General features: G+C 38.4%; 1 protein-coding gene across 2 annotated transcripts in view; it reads left to right on the top strand.

Moving 5' to 3' along the window:
- The window catches only part of DDX10 (DEAD-box helicase 10), a 291,045-nt gene that overhangs the window by 204,329 nt on the left and 70,327 nt on the right, over window positions 1–16,389 (top strand). The window lies entirely within an intron of this gene.

Genomic DNA, 16,389 nt, shown 5'->3' with positions numbered 1-16,389 from the left:
GTTATTTGCACTGAATAGCCTTTAAGATCATTGTGTTCTATTTTAGTGTCTATAAAACAAACAGATTCTCCTGTTTCAGAGAAAAGCAAATTGGCATAAGCATAAGACACTTAAGAAAACATTCCTCATTTCCTTAAAACTAGCACTTACATGAGTTAGCGTAGGGGTAGAGGGATGGGGTGTAGCCTATAAAAAGTATTTGAGTTGCACAAAACCAGGGATACTTTTTCCCCAGGTTTAGACAGCTTTGGTCTGTAAAACAAACTTGTTCTGACATAAAAAATATGAGTCCCATTTTGTTTCAGTGTGCTAGCTTCTCAACTGATTTCTATTATTTTTGGCACTATTGCCATTCTGTTTCTTTTAGAAGAATTTCTAAGCTAATTGTGGTACTCAGTGATGTCTAGTAGGGGATGTGTGTGTGTGTGTGTGTTTGAATTTGTGGGAACAGTTGACATTATTTCCCTTCACCAGGGTTTTCTGGTGCAAATACAAAAGTGTGTTGTTTACTTAAATGTATGGAAAATAATTTCTCCTGTCAGCTCTCCTACTCACCCATTTCTCTTTCTCTCTCATTCTGCTCCCCATTCAGTCTCTCACTCTCCTGTCACTTCTGACCCCATGCATTAAAGGTCCTGAAACCTAGTAATTGCCATCACTGAATATGAACTGTAATTGTAATTTGATATCAGGAGCTACTGCTTAGAAGGAGCCCTGGGATGGGTTCTGTGACTGCATGTTTGTAGAGTGAACATCACGGACATAATTGATCATCCTTAGGATTTATGCAGTTCTTTAACTGTTTTCTGTATTCAGTGGAAGGTTACCATGAGATCTTGCCTTGTCATCTTGTGTTAGCATTGTGTTGGTATTTAAAGTTGGGCCGAGTGGTTTTTCCAGTAGTCATGTATGGGTGTGAGAGTTGGACTATAAAGAAAGCTGAGCGCCAAAGAATTGATGCTTTTGAACTGTGGTGTTGGAGAAGACTCTTGAGAGTCCCTTGGACTGCAAGGAGATCCAACCAGTCTACCCTAAAGGAAATCAGCCCTGAATATTCATTGGAAGGACTGATGCTAAAGCTGAAACTCCAATACTTTGGCCACCTCATGTGAAGAGCTGACTCATTTGAAAAGACCCTGATACTGGGAAAGATTGGGGGCAGGAGGAGAAGGGGACGACAGAGGATGAGATGGTTGGATGGCATCACCGACTCAGTGGACATGAGTTTGAGTCAACTCCGGGAGTTGGTGATGGACAGGGAAGCCTGGTGTGCTGCAGTCCATGGGATTGCAAAGAGTCAGACACGACTGAGCGACTGAACTGAACTGAACTGAAGTGGTCATTTTTATTTGATTGAAAAATTGAGTAGTGGTGTATTGTTCTTCTAAATAGGTATACAAGGGAGTCTGATCTGTCAAAAAGTCAAATTTGGGGAAAACTTGACATGCTATCCCTGAATAGCATGGCATTTGTTGGGGATGAATGTGTGTTTCAATCCCCATGGGAAAAGACTTACAGTCTCTTCCCTTCTTCCTTTTCAGTCTCAGCCTTTGAAGAATCTGATAGTTCAGAGATTTTTTTATCCTCCTGACTGACTGAATACCCCCTTTATATAGGAGTGAACCATATGGGATTTTTTTTTTCTTCAAGTCTGTGATTTCCTTTGTCTTATAATGTCCTGGATGTTCCAACCAAGAAAACTTTTATTTACCAGATAACACTTCTTTTAGTGACAAATTCTTTTGTGGTCTGGATCTGCTTCTCTTTTTACCTTATCTTTATAAGGTAAAAACCTCAAATTCCTTTCATAAACCTCTTTCTAAAGAGGTTAAATGGTTGATTGGCCAAGAAAGAGAATTCAGACTTAACACCCTTTGATATGTACACTGCCTATAGGTTTCATTTGACCTAGAGTATTGCTTAAATATTTTGTCCATGATACAAAGCTGCCTTATAAGAAAGTTTAGATGTCATTATAGTTTTATCAAAACTGATTATATAGCACCAATCACAAATAAGTTTCTTTATTAATCTTCTATTTTTCTGGTTATTGAACTAAATTAGATCAATCAGTACCCAAACTGTATTCCATTCAAATAATCCAAAGGGTCTGTTTCTGTTAGATGTTTTAGCTGTCCACAGTTAGTAGGTTTGCTTGCCTGACCTCCTGAAGACAGGCACATCATCTTTAATCTGTAAGATTGCTAAAAGTCAGGGAGGGTGCTGATACAGGTGATAGTACTCTGTTTTCACAGTAATAGAAAAAGTTTTACAGTCACAGGAAATGCAGCAAATTGTTGATTAATCAAAGATGACATGGCTTTTGAAAAACAAAAATTTTTTTAATGCTATATGTGGTGAAGTTTGCCTGGGGAAGAACTTCATGGGAATTAGAACTATTGAGAAATCAAATGAGTTCTTTCATGAGAGGAGAGTGTCGTGTCCCTCACTTTCAGACACCATGCTCATTGAAGTTAAGGACTCCTGCCCAACTTGGGAATTTGAATGAGAGAACTTTTGAGGCCTGTTAATACACTTAAAAACTCACAGTTTTGTTGATTCGACTTGGAGAGGAGTCAGAGGAGGCAGACATGTTCTATAGCAAAGAGCTGTTGATAAGAGTGATGGTGGCTTTAGGGATAGTTACCCGGAGATATCTGGACATGCTTGAAGATGGTGTCCTTTGCTCAAACCCTTTGTAACATTCTAACAAATTCAGCTTTACTTGATAGTGAAATGGTTCATTTCAGTTGGCCTTAAAAAAAAAAAAAGCTATCAATGTGAAAGTGATGGGCCTAAATTAATTATTATGCACTACTTAAGTGTAGTTCCTTTACTGAAGGCAGTAGGGCAGAGTGGTAAAAAGGGCTGGCCCTGGAACCAGAATGCCTGGGTTTCAATTCTATGGCAACTTACTGAGTCTCTTAGAATAGATTCCCTATTTATAAAATGAAGTCAATAATCCCATTTCATTGGACTGTTTGGGAGTTGAGGTAATGCATGCAAACTTACTAAAGCTAAAGTTAATAAAGGATTGTTACTGATTCCTGAAAGAGGTTTAGGGCAAATGGTTTTGCTTATTTCAAGGAACAACTCTAAATCAAGAAAGGTCATAAAGTTTCTGGGAAGATTTATTACCATGTACAACATTTTAATTCTGATTAAAAGGAAAGGAGACTAGCTGATTTTGATCAATCTGTGCTAGTTGTCTGTAGCCACACAGGTATTTTCTTAAGTCTTAATGCATGTATTTTAAAGACTAGACCTTTTGTGCCTAGGCCTTTGCCTCCACTGACGCTTAATGAGTCGTGGTCTGACAGCACGTGTCCCGGTGGATACTGGAGGGCCTGATAGGTCAGAAGCTTAAAAACAGATTGCAGGTACTTCTAATCCCAACCTTAGAACTACCTGTGGCCCTCTTTTTCTGTGTGATAGATCAGTTTCAGAGGTTATAAAATCAGAAGGGTCTCTCAACAAGGATTTGTTGTTCCGGATTTTAAGCTTACATCATGTATTAACTGAACAGATGCAGAATGGTACCTGTAACATTCTAGCATTTACCTAGGATAAATGACCAGGGGGCCAGAAAAGCAGCTAGAAAGAGTCTTTATTTCCACATATTGTCCAGAGCTAGCATTCTGCCGGACATTATCTGTAACAACAGTGGCTAAGGTCTACGTTGGCTTTCCAGTCCTGAAACACTTTCGCATGGCGTTCCCATTAGTTAGCTTCTCACTGCTAGCCTTCCCAATGAGGTGGTAGAAAGGAGTGACTGTTGTATTAGTAGGAACTGGAGGTGGTTGATGAGGTTGGAGATGACTAATGGTGGTCTGTGAATTTTTCTGTTTATTTTCATATAGTCTAGTAGATTCAGGGAGCCTTACTCAGTGACTCAAGTCTTTGCCTACAGTAAATCATATAGTATAATGTTCTCAACAGACCTTTGATGTACGTAATGTTGTTCTTCCAGTTTTGCATATGAAGAAAATTGAGCCCATGAGAGGTTAAATATAGGTTGAATCTTTAAAAATTACTGCTATCTAATAATCTTTCATTGACAAAACAGCACTTTAGTATTATTCAACCTAATAATTTACTCAGTGATACTAAATAAATCAAGCATGTTTGTATCACTCTGTACTGATTTATGCAGATTTTTGTCATTTGACTCCTAGAAGACTATCTTATTTTCATTCATTTTTAGGTTCTTTGTGGGTACCTTCCTGTTGCCACCATATCTTACCTGACAGTTTTTATTTTCTTTCATGAGATGAGGAGACTGAGGGTCAGAGAGGTTAAATGATTTGTCTAAAATGCACAGGTTATATAGCAGGTAAATCTCCATGCTCCAAACCTCTCTTCCCTGTATGCCACATCAGTGGACATGATTGGGGACTTTGGAGCCATGAGATATTAAAAATAGTTGCAGAGGAACTGTAGATATTTAACTTGGCTGAGAAAATACTTAGGAAAGGAAAATAACATTGACTTTTGAGTCATACAGACCCAGATTACAACCCGTGTCATTATTAAGCTGTGTGATCTTGAACAGCTTTCTTAAACTCTTGTTTTCATTTGTCAAATGGGGCTATTGATAACATAAATCTTACTGCTTGACATAAGTTTCTGCACAAATTAGTTCTGCTTCATACCACACTTTTTCAGAAGAGAAAATATGTCCATCTATTTATCTATCTATCTGTCTGTCTGTCTGTTTTTCTGTCTGTTTATATTGTTGTGGAAAGTCTCATCAGTCATTGTATGGATGTTAAAATATGGCAGAGTTCATCACAATTTTTTAGAGAGATTTCAGTTAAAGTTACACTTACTACCACCACTAGTTGTGTCCAAAGATATGTCCTTTGTTATAAAGGGGATTCTTAGTTCAATAATGGTTATTCCAGCTGACCTCCAAATACTTTCCCAGTTTTTTGGAGAGTAGTCATAAGCTAAAAGAGCAAAAGGCCAACACTTGTCACCTTTTGTCCGATGCTTTTGTCCGATAAAACTCAAGATTATCTAGCCCCCATTGTGAAAAGCATAAGTGAATGAAATTTTGGTCTCTGTGACTGTTTTTACTTTACATACTATTGTATTTAAGTTTTCAAAAAAGTGTTTAGGTTAAAGCACGTACAAACTTGAATATAAATAACTTGTATAGTTTTATTTTTATGCTTCTTTGAAAATCCTCAGCATCATTTGTCTTCTGTTTTTTATAACCTAGACATGTTCTAGGAAACATTTAGTAAGTTACATATAGCTATAGTCCTTTAAATTTATTTAGTGCTTTTGCTTATAGACAGCACAGGTGGAATTTCATCTTAGTGATCCGATGATATTTCATGTTATATCTAAATCTCAATCACAGTCTAAAGCCTATTGTTCCAGCATAGTTACTGTAAAGAACTTCATTGAGTTTCTAAAATATTTGTATAAAGCAAGCTTGTATTAGGTATTTATTATGTAACTGAAAATGGAGTGGGAGTTGATTGTTGGCTGTGCATGGCTGATTTGGAGGAAGGGCTAGGTGCCTTCTGAAGGTAAATTTACGGTTGTCCCCATTTCATATGCAAAAAGGCATGCAGTTGATGATCTGGACTCAGGGTCCTGGGTAAATATAAACATTACCATAGGAACTCTGTGAAAGATACCCTGCCTTGGAGAGGTTTTTCTTGATAACTGGAAAATAGAAAAATGCAGTTCCCATTTGATTTGTTGTATCTTTCCAAAGTTGGCAGAGTTCATCTGATCATTTGAAGTGAAAGAATCTAGCCCAAGGAAAATAAATTTCACATCCAGGAAGCTTATTAAGGCACTGCCAGATGATTCTAGCTTTCTTTGTCTGGCTTCTGTTTGTACTTGGTGATTCCTTTTTCCCTTATTTTCTCCCTCTTCTCCTCCCTTCCTCTACCCCCATTCTTCCTTCATTTCAGAAAAAGGAAGACATTTAATGGAGAGCTTTTTTCCTCTCTACTTATTACTTGAAAATAATTTCTAAAATAAAATGCCAGTTTTGACTGTTTTTGAACCTCCATGTTATTCAGAAATGAGTATATTGAATTTGTATACTAGAGAAGAATTTTTTTTCTTAGGGACAGTGTAATAATTTTTCTATCTTCAAATATGGAAAAGTTTAAAAGGAAAAAATAAAGAGGTGGGTTGGGCAGAAATTTTTGTTTGTGTGTTCCTGAAGACAAATGCCCTGAAACATCTTATAAAGTATGAGTTGTCTCAGTGAACTTTAGATTGCGTGTCAAAACTTTTGTATAAATTACTCTGTGGATGTAGATGTGTATCACACTACTGCTGCAGAAAGCTTTTTAATTTTATTTATTTATTTTTTTGACCACTTTCTGTTGATTAGCTTCTGTTCTCACTGGAGAATGAGCTCTCCGCTCGTTCTCTTTTCTTTCTTCCCCTAATGTAATGTTTCGGGTTTTCCTTTGGAATGAAATTATTGATTACTTGAAAATCATCCTGCCCTTTTCCCACAATAGCCCCTCAAGACTTATGACAAAGCTCCCTCTAATGTCTCACTTTATTTTATTTTTTCTGATGAAAGTCTTCATTGGCTTTGTAACAGTGTTACAAAGGGATTCTCTTTCTTAGTTCAGTTCAGTTCAGTCCAGTCGCTTAGTCCTGTCCGACTCTTTGCGACCCCATGAACCACAGCACACCAGGCCTCCCTGTCCATCACCAACTCCCGGAGTTTACTCAAACTCATGCCCATTGAGTCGGTGATGCCATCCAGCCATCTCATCCTCTGTCGCCCCCTTCTCCTCCTGCCCCCAATCCCTCCAACCATCAGGGTCTTTCCAGTGAGTCAATACTTTGGGGTAGCCAAAGTATTGGAGTTTCAGCTTCAGCATCAGTCCTTCCAATGAACACCCAGGACTTACCTCCTTCAGGATGGACTGGTTGGATCTCCTTGCAGTCCAAGGGACTCTCAAGCGTCTTCTCCAACACCACAGTTCAAAAGCATAAGTTTTCCGGCGCTCGGCTCTTTCCTTAGAGCTGGGTGAATCCTTTCAGTGTTACTTACCTATTTGTCAGTCGGTTGCCAATGCCACATTTCAGTGCAAAGAACTAGGGGGCTCTTAACACATATGCATGTTTTTTCATCCCAATTAAAAAACTTAGTAGGTCTGTGAACTTGGACAAATCACTTAACTGCTCTGATTTCAGTTTACAGACTTACAAAGCAAGAAAACATCTACATGGAACAGAAATACTTTTCCTTTTATTGTAGGTTCCATAGAGCTCCATGTTCAGCACTAACTGGAATTAAGGATAGAACAATTTTTTCCTATTAGAATTTCCCAAGTCTTCTGAACACTAAGTTTAATTAATTTGCTGCATTCTTCCAAAGATAAACACATAAGCTTCCTATTTATGTGAACAACATTTAACTTATACTCTAGCTCAGATTCTTCTTCAAATTCCTGTGAAGGAACTATATTTGTAAAGAATAAAATCTTCCTAAAATAGTAACTTCTACATTGCTCCTGCTATTAAAAGATCATGGAATAAGAATTGCAGTAGGCTTTAGAAGCACATGGTTATGTAACACTTGGCTTGGCTCTTTAGATACAGAGACACACTGGAGTACAGAAAAGATAAAAAAATTCTTTACTGTCACCTATTTTTATTATTGAGTTAGGGCAGTAAAATAGGTAACCATGATTCTAATGTGACCTCCTCCTAATGTGACCGCTCTTACCAGCTCTGGATAGGTGACATGCAGGAATATATTAAGAACCATCACTGTCTCTGCACGTAATACATGTTAATGGAAAAAAAAAACCTGATTTTGCCTTCTACTGGGGTCATTCTGACCTGACTTCATCAAATTATCCTTCTCAGAATGTCCCTTGTTTCAGGGTTACCATATCAAAATGTTTTGTTGCTGCTTACACATATCAAGACCAAGATTTTATGGGTATAATTGCATACATTTCCAGCTTTAAAATAATTTGTCTAAAAAATATGTGCTTGAAGGGAATTTACTAATCTGTGGATTGTTCAAGACTAGGTTTTAAAAACATTCCTCTTCGTCAAAATACTTCCTCAGTATTAGTCAGCTCAGGTTGCCATAAAAAAATACCATAGACTGGTTTAAAAAACAGAAATTTATTTTCTCATGATAAATAAAGTCCAATTTCCAGGTGCTGTCCAGATTGGTATCCAATGAGGCCTGTCTTCCAGACTTGTGAACAGCTGCCTTCTCACTGTGTCCTCACATGCCATTTCCTCTGGGCTTGCATGTTGGGAGAGAGATCTGATATGTCTCCCTCATCATATAAGGACACCTGGCAGGTTAGATTAGAGCCCCACCTTTATGATCTTATTTAACCTGTTGTACAGTCACTCAGTTGTGTCTGACTCTTTGCAACCCCATGGACTGCAGCACCCCAGGCTTCCCTGTCCTTCACTGTCTCCTGGAGCTTGCTCAAACTCATGTCCATTGAGTCAGTGATGCCATCCAAATATCTCGTCCTCTGTTATCCCTTTCTCCTCCTGCCTTCAATATTTGCTAGCATCAAGGTCTTTTCTAATGAGTCAGATCTTTGCAGCAGGTTGCCAAAGTTTTGGAGTTTTAGCTTCAGCATCAGTCCTTCCAATGAATATTCAGGACTCATTTCCTTTAGGATTGATTGGTGTGATCTCCTTGCAGTCCAAGGGACTCTCAAAAGTTTTGTCCAACATCACAGCTCAAAAGCATCAGTTCTTTGGTGCTCAGCTTTCTTTATGGTCCAACTCTCACATGCCTACATGTCTACTGGAAAAACCATGGCGTTGTCTATACAGGCCTTTGTCAGCAAAGTAATGTCTCTGCCTTTTAATATGCTATCTAGCTTTGTCATAGCTTTTCTTCCAAGGAGCAAGTGTCTTTTAATTTCATGGCTGTAGACACCATATGCAGTGATTTTGGAGCCCAAGAAAATGAGGTCTGTCACTGTTACCATTGTTTCCCCATCTATTTGCCATGACGTGATGGGACTGAATGCCATGATCTATCTTAGTTTTTTGAATGTAGAATTTTAAGCCATCTTTTTCACTCTCCCATTTCACTTTCATTAGGAGACTCTTTAGTTCCTCTTCATTTTCTGCCATAAGGGTGGTATCATCTGCATATCTGAGGTTATTGATATTTCTCCTGTAAGTCTTAATCCAGCTTGTGCTTCATCCAGCCTGGCATTTCATATGTTATACTCCGCATAGAAGTTAAATAAGCAGGGTGACAATATACAGCCTTGATGTACTCCTTTCCCAATTTTGAATCAGTCTGTTGTTCCATGTCCGGTTCTATCTTTGCTTCTTAACCTGTATACATATTTCTCAGGAGGCAGGTAAGGTGGTTAGGTACTCCCGTCTCTTGAAGAGATTTTCCCGTTTGTTGTGATCCACACAGTCAAAGGCTTTATCTTAGTCAGTGAAGCAGGAGTAGATGTTTTTCTGGAATTTTCTTGCCTTTTCTATGTTCCAACAGATATTGACAATTTGATCTCTGGTTTCTCTGCCTTTTCTAAATCCAACTTGAACATCTGAAAGTTATTGGTTTATGTACTGTTGAAGCCTAGCTTGGAGAATTTTGAGCATCACTTTGCTAGTGTGTGAAATGAGTGCAATTGTGCAGTAGTTTGAACATTCTTTGGCATTACCTTTCTTTGGGATTGGAATGAAATCTGATCTTTTCCAGTCCTTGACTGCTGCTGAGTTTTCCAAATTTGCTGGCATATTGAGTGCAGCACTTTCACAGCATCGTCTTTTAGGATTTGAAATAGCTCAACTGGAATCCTATCACCTCCACTAGCTTCGTTTGTAGTGATGCTTCCTGAGGCCCACTTGACTTCACACTCCAGGATGTCTGGCTCTACGTGAATGATCACACCATCGTGATTATCTGGGTCATTAAGATCTTTTTTTATAGTTCTTCTGTGTATTCTTGCCACCTCTTCTTAATATCTTCTGCTTCTGTTAGGTCCATACCATTCTGCCCTTTATTGTGCCTGTCTTTGCATGAAATGTTCCCTGATATCTCTGATTGTCTTGAAGAGTACTCTAGTCTTTCCCATTCTATTGTTTTCCTCTATTTCTTTGCACTGATCACCGAGGATGACTTTCTATCTCTCCTTGCTTTTTATGGAACTCTGCATTCAAATGGGTATAGCTTTCCTTTTCTCCTTTGTCTTTCACTTCTCTTCTTTTCTCAGCTATTTTTAAGGTCTGCTCAGACAACCATTTTGCCTTTTTGCATTTCTTTTTCTTAGGGGTGGCTTTGATAACAGACTCCTAAACAATGTTATGAACCTCTGTCCATAGTTCTTAAGGCACTCTGTCTATCAGATCTAATCCCTTGAATCTATTTGTTACTTCTACTGTATAATCATAAGGGATTGATTTAGGTCATACCTGCATGGCCTAGTGGTTTTCCCTGCTTTCTTCGATTTAACTCTGAAGCGTGAATTTCCTCATTTAAGGCCCTGTCTCTCAATACAGTCACATTGGCAGTTAGGGCTTCAAATACGCATGTTTTGGCAGGGGGCACAATTCAGACCGTAACAGCATTGGGTTGGATATATGAACATAAATTAGACCTCATCTTCATCTTTAAGGGGTTTACTCTGTGTGGAAGCTGAGTGTGTAAGCAGATTATTAGAGTGTTACTTAGTAAATGTGATGCAGGAATATTCAAAGGACAGTATCATTTTAGCTGGATAATGAAAAAACTGAATCCATTCTGGGGAAAGGAAGTAACATCACACTCCAGGGTTGCACTGGGAACCTGGTAGAGTTTTAAACAGTAAAGTGACTTAATCTGATTTATATTTTAGAAAGATAGCATCGACCTCCTGGTCCAGGCTCCAGACAGATATAGAACCCCCTAATTCTTCAAGCATGCAGTCAAAGCTGTTCCCAGGTGGTACTTCCAACTATGTATATTTTGGGGAAGCTCTTTCTTCTACTAATGTATTATAGAGTCTTTTTTAAATATTGACCTTCAGTTACCCTCATGCAGCTTAAAGCATTATCACATTACTTTCTAATTTGATCTGAAGAAAAAAAAAACTTTATTGCTGCTACTGTATTTATAGATGGGCTCTTAATACCTTTTTGCTCTCTCTAAACTAAGCCATGCATATTAAGTGTTTAAAACGTCCTGTTAATCATTTTTTTCTTTTATTTATTTTTATTTTAATTTTATTGGAGTACAGTTGATTTACAGTGTCGTGTTAGTTTATGCTGTACAACAGAGTAGTTCAGTTATACATATACATATATTCATTCTTTATTTTTTAAATTTATTTCTAATTGGTGGATAATTGTCCTACAACACTGTGTTGGTTTCTTCCATGCATCAACACGAATCAGCCATAGGTATACGTATGTCCCTCCATCTTGAACCTCCCTCCCACCCCATCCCAGCCCTCTAGGCTGCCATTGGCCATCTGATTTTGCATAAAGTAATGTATAATTTTTGAAGTGCTCTTTAAACTCTCACTTTCTTGATGTACCACCTGCATTGTGAACACAAAATTTTACAGCATCCAAAAGGAGTTTGCGTTTTATCCTATAGAAGCTCTGTGAATGATCTAACTGGTAGCTTAATGGTAGTTTCAATGGGGTGGTTGTTAGGCTTCATGATTGCTTTCTGTAGGAGGGTTGGTCTCATGGAAATTTCTTTTTCATAAATCAGTTTGGCATGGAAACATTAGATGTGAATTAAAGATGAGTAAACTTAACATGTTTTACTGGCAAGCCTGATATTTGAGGTAAAACAATCTGGGAAAATGTATCTTATTTTTATAAAGATATAAAACAGGGTCAAAGAAATTAATCTGGAGGAGAAAAGACTGAGAAGATTTTAAAAGTCAGAAATATATACAAGTATACTTTTCAGATGATTATGATAGACTCCCTTTTCTTTTAGAACAGGAAGAAAGTTTGTGGGCCTGAACTCTTGTCAGAAGTGATTAGGTTAGACACCTTGAAATGGCTTACCACCAGAGCTGTGGCATCTCTCAGAATTTCAAGGGAAGCGGGAGTCAGGCACCATTTTTCCGGGAAAGGGTTGAATTGGATGCCACTTTAAGAGCCGTTTAAATTCTAGGCATATTATACCGTGGGTATTACAGAATCAGAGTTTATATTCTGAATAAATCCCGTGCTTGATAGATAGGAGAGATGGCTTTTGCTGGTTGGAGAACAGAACTATAAATAATTAGCTCTTTGCTGTAACTTTTTGTTTCTGTTTTTCAGGCAGGATCTTTTTTTTATGAGTACTGAAATATTGTCTCTATCTTCCCATTAATTTCAAACTGGTTAGAATCACCAGCAAACAAGCTTTTTAACACCTGCTTGTTAGCAGCAGGGATTCCAACTTGTTTTCAGGAGGAGTCATTAATTTTATTCTCAGGGGATTAGTCAAACCCACCCAGGGCTTGCTTCCTTAAGTCTTATTTCCTTTCTAACATTTAGTTAGTTATTTGTGGCAAAAACTGGGTCTTTGTTGCTCTGTGTGGGCTTTCCCTAGTGGAGCAAGTACGGGCTACCCCTTCATTGTGGAACAGGGGCTTCTTGCTGCCTGCTGCAGAGAGCGTGGGCTCTGAAACGTGGCCTCAGTACTTGGGGGCTTAGTTACTTCGAGGCCTGTGGAATCTTCCTGTGCCAGGGATTGGACATGTGTCCTCTTCGTTGACAGGCAGATTCTTAACCACTGGCCCACCAGGGAAGTCTCCTTTCTAGTCTTCTTTTCCGTTGCCATCCACTCCAGTTTGAGATTTCTGTTGTATCAGACTGTACTGCTACAAAACCTTTCTGAAAGGCCAAATTTGTAGAATTTTTTAAGGAGGTATAATTTGTACACAATCTAGTGCTAATGGGGGCTTCCCAGGGGCCCTAGTGGTAAAGAACCTGCTGCCAAGGCAAAAGATGTCAATGAGAGATGTGGGTTCCATCGCTGGGTCCGGAAGCTTCCCTGGAGAGGAAAGAGGCAACTCACTCCAGCATTCTTGCATGGAAAATCCCATGAACAGAAGAGCCTGGCAGGCTACAGTCCATGGGGTCGCAAAAGAGTCAGACCTTTTATTTATTTTTATTGTTTAGCGACTAAACAATAACAAACAAGAACAAAAATGTCATCTCGGACAACCCCCTGAAAAAAGGCTTCCCGCTTTTTCATAAAGCTGTTGTAAACATTCCTCTCCTCTCTGTCTTTATCTGTCTTTGTCTCACAGCAGGGTTATTGTTGGGATAGTGTTAATCCTTTCAATTCTGTAATATAAAGCAATCCTTTTATAATAATAAGGGACATATTTTAGATAAATAAAGTCTATGTAGAGTTCCCAAATGTTTTATTCTGTGGTAGTGTATCCTTCAAGAGGAAACCATTAAGAGATTCAAAAACAAGTGGTTAAATTGTTAGGCTTAATATTTTTATTAATTCTGTTTACTTCCTGGTAGAGAATCAAGCATCATGAAGGTTGCTTAACCATGGAGTAATTATGAATTATGGGTAAGAAAGAAAACTAAAAGCATCTGTCCTCTCTAAACTCGATGAAATAATCACTCCAAATTACTCAAGAATTCTTTGAAGTCATTTCTTGCTTTTCTATATAATCCTTCATGAAGTAGTATTTGCTCAAAATCTGTCCCCTCCTATTTTTTTAAATTTGAAATCAGATGGAAATGCATCCAATTTTTGTGCTAATATTTAAAGGTGGCTCAGCTGGTAAAGAATCTGCCTGCAAAGTGGGAGACCTGGGTTCAATCCCTGGGTGGGAAAGATCCCCTGAGAAGGGAAAGGCTACCCACTCCAGTATTCTGGCCTGGAGAATTCCATGGACTGTATAGTTAATGGGGTCGCAAAGAGTCAGACACAACTGAATGACTTTCACTTTCACACTTTCTCAGCCATTATGGTCTCAGCATGATCCATTCATGTTCTAATTCTGATTTCACCCAGAACTGGAGGCAGTGGGAAAGAGCAAGCACATACTCCATGAGAACTGGGGTGAAACAAGGAGTTGAGCAATCTGTTTGACTAAAGACTGTGTTTGATTCTACATTGTGAAGAAATACATTTAAAAACCTCATTATAAATTCATGGTGACATCTATAATATAAGCAGTTAATCCTCAGTTGTATAGGTAATAAGGTAATTTGAAACATGCTCTTAAGCCATTATGTAGAGTGTAAAAATTTGTTGCTTTTCATTGATAGATGGGAAGTCAGATTTTTAAATTTCTTGTATTACGTCTATTAACTTTGATTTTTATGTCTTTTAGTACTTTAGGAAATTACAGAAAATGTGTTTTAGCTAATATTGAACAAACGTATTCCAGTGTGAAAAATGATTTGGAACAGTAGACTGGAATTAGGACACAATGCTTCTTGCTTGTTCTGGGCCAATGACATGACCTTGAACAAATCTTTAAAATCTCTGGGCCTTTAACATTTCCTCATTTATTTTTCAGATGTTGCTTTTACATCTCAGTGGTTTCCTCTGCATTCATTCTTCTTTGTTGCTCCTACCATTTAAAGTAATGATTACACTGAAATCCTTAAACATTGGTTTTAAAAAAGAACAAGTGGTTATAGTGTAGGATTTCTCTTTTTCTTTTTTTCTGACCTGTCCTCTGTTTAAGGACAGTTTGTACTGGTTTCCATTGAAACTTGAGTTGTAGCTCAGCAGATTGCTAATTATTTTTGGTTGGAATACCAAAGTGAATTGAAGATACCTTTTTTACCTATGTGACTCATAAGAGCAGTGATCATACCTCATCTTTATTCTCTCTGTAATATCAGTAATTATGAAGATTCACGGGAAAATTAATAGTTTTTTGCCTTTCAGATCAGTCTGTAATAGAATGAAATTCTGGATATAATATATGCTATTTCCTTCTTTTTTCACGGAACACATAGATGCAGAAGGTAACGTGATACAAATAATTTGGCAGGTCTTTACCTCTTTGGTAATATATACAAATCACACCTTCTTGAGGTTTGCTTTATTGTAAGTAGTGTTACCTGGAAGAGCGATCACTGAAGAAACAAATGTTCCACCTCTTCTGTAGTGGGCGGCCCGACTGTGACCTTAGGGAAGAGTCTCATCCCCCAATTCTATGACTCTATACTAGAAGGAGGTTGACCTAATTAAATCACTTTTTGTTTAACAATCAGTTGCTAGCATTTCTTGAATACTTGCACAAATGTGCGATGTAGGCCCTATGTAGGCCTATGGTAGGCCCTACTACCATACCAGTCTGTTGTTCAATCACTGGGTCGTGTCCCACTCCTTGCAACGCCGTGGACTACAGCACACCAGGCTTTCCTGTCCTTCACTTATCTCCTAGAGTTTACTCAGATTCATGTCTGTCGAGTTGGGGATGTTATGTAACCATCTCTTCCTCTGCTTCTCTCTTCACCTTTTGCCTTGAATCTTTCCCAGTGTCAGGATCTTTTCCAATGAGTCAGCTCTTTGCATCAGGTCGCCAAAGTTTTGGAGCTCCAGCATCAGCATCAGTCCCTCCAATGAATATTCAGGGTTGATTTCCTTTAGGTTTGACTTCCTCGCAGTCCAAGGGACCCTCAAGAGTCTTCTCCAGCACCGTAATTCAAAAGCATGAATTCTTTGGTGCTCAGCCTTCTTTCTGGTCCAACTCTCACATCTGTAAATGACTACTGGAAAAACCATAGCTTTGACTATATGGACCTTTTCTGGCAAATTGATGTCTCTGATTTTTAATAGCTGTCTAGGTTTGTGATTACTTCCTTCCAGGGAGCAAGTGTCTTTTAATTTCATGGCTTCAGTTAGCATCCACAGTAATTTGGAGCCCAAGAAAATAAAATCTGTCCCTGCTTCCACTTTTTCCCCTTCTGTTTGCCATGAAGTGTTGGGACTGGAAGCCATGATCTTAGTTTTTAGAATGTTGAGTTTTAAGCCAACATTTTCATTCTCCTCTTTCAGCCTCATCAAGGGGCTCTTTAGTTCATCTTTACTTTCTACCATTAGGGTGGTATTATCTGCATATCTGAGGTTGTTGATATTTCTCTGGGCAGTCATGATTCCAGCTTGTGATTCATCCAGCCTGAGATTTCACATCATATACTCTACATAGAAGTTAAATAAGCAGGGTAACAATGTACAGTCTTGACATATTCTTTTCCCAGTTTGAAACCACTCTGTTGTTCCATGTCCAGTTCTAACTGTTGCTTCTTGCATATTTCTCAGGAGACAAGTAAGGTGGTCTGGTATTCCCATCTCTTTAAGAATTTTCCACAGTTGGTTATGATCCACACAATTAAAGGCTTTCTTGTAGTCAATGAAGCAGAAATAAATGTTTTTCTGGGTTCTGGTGCTTCCTCTGTGATCCAGCGGATGTTGGC

The sequence above is a fragment of the Odocoileus virginianus genome, chromosome 10 (assembly GCF_023699985.2).
Source record: "Odocoileus virginianus isolate 20LAN1187 ecotype Illinois chromosome 10, Ovbor_1.2, whole genome shotgun sequence".
Classification (NCBI taxonomy): domain Eukaryota; kingdom Metazoa; phylum Chordata; class Mammalia; order Artiodactyla; family Cervidae; genus Odocoileus; species Odocoileus virginianus.
This window is presented reverse-complemented; position numbering and strand designations above follow the sequence as displayed.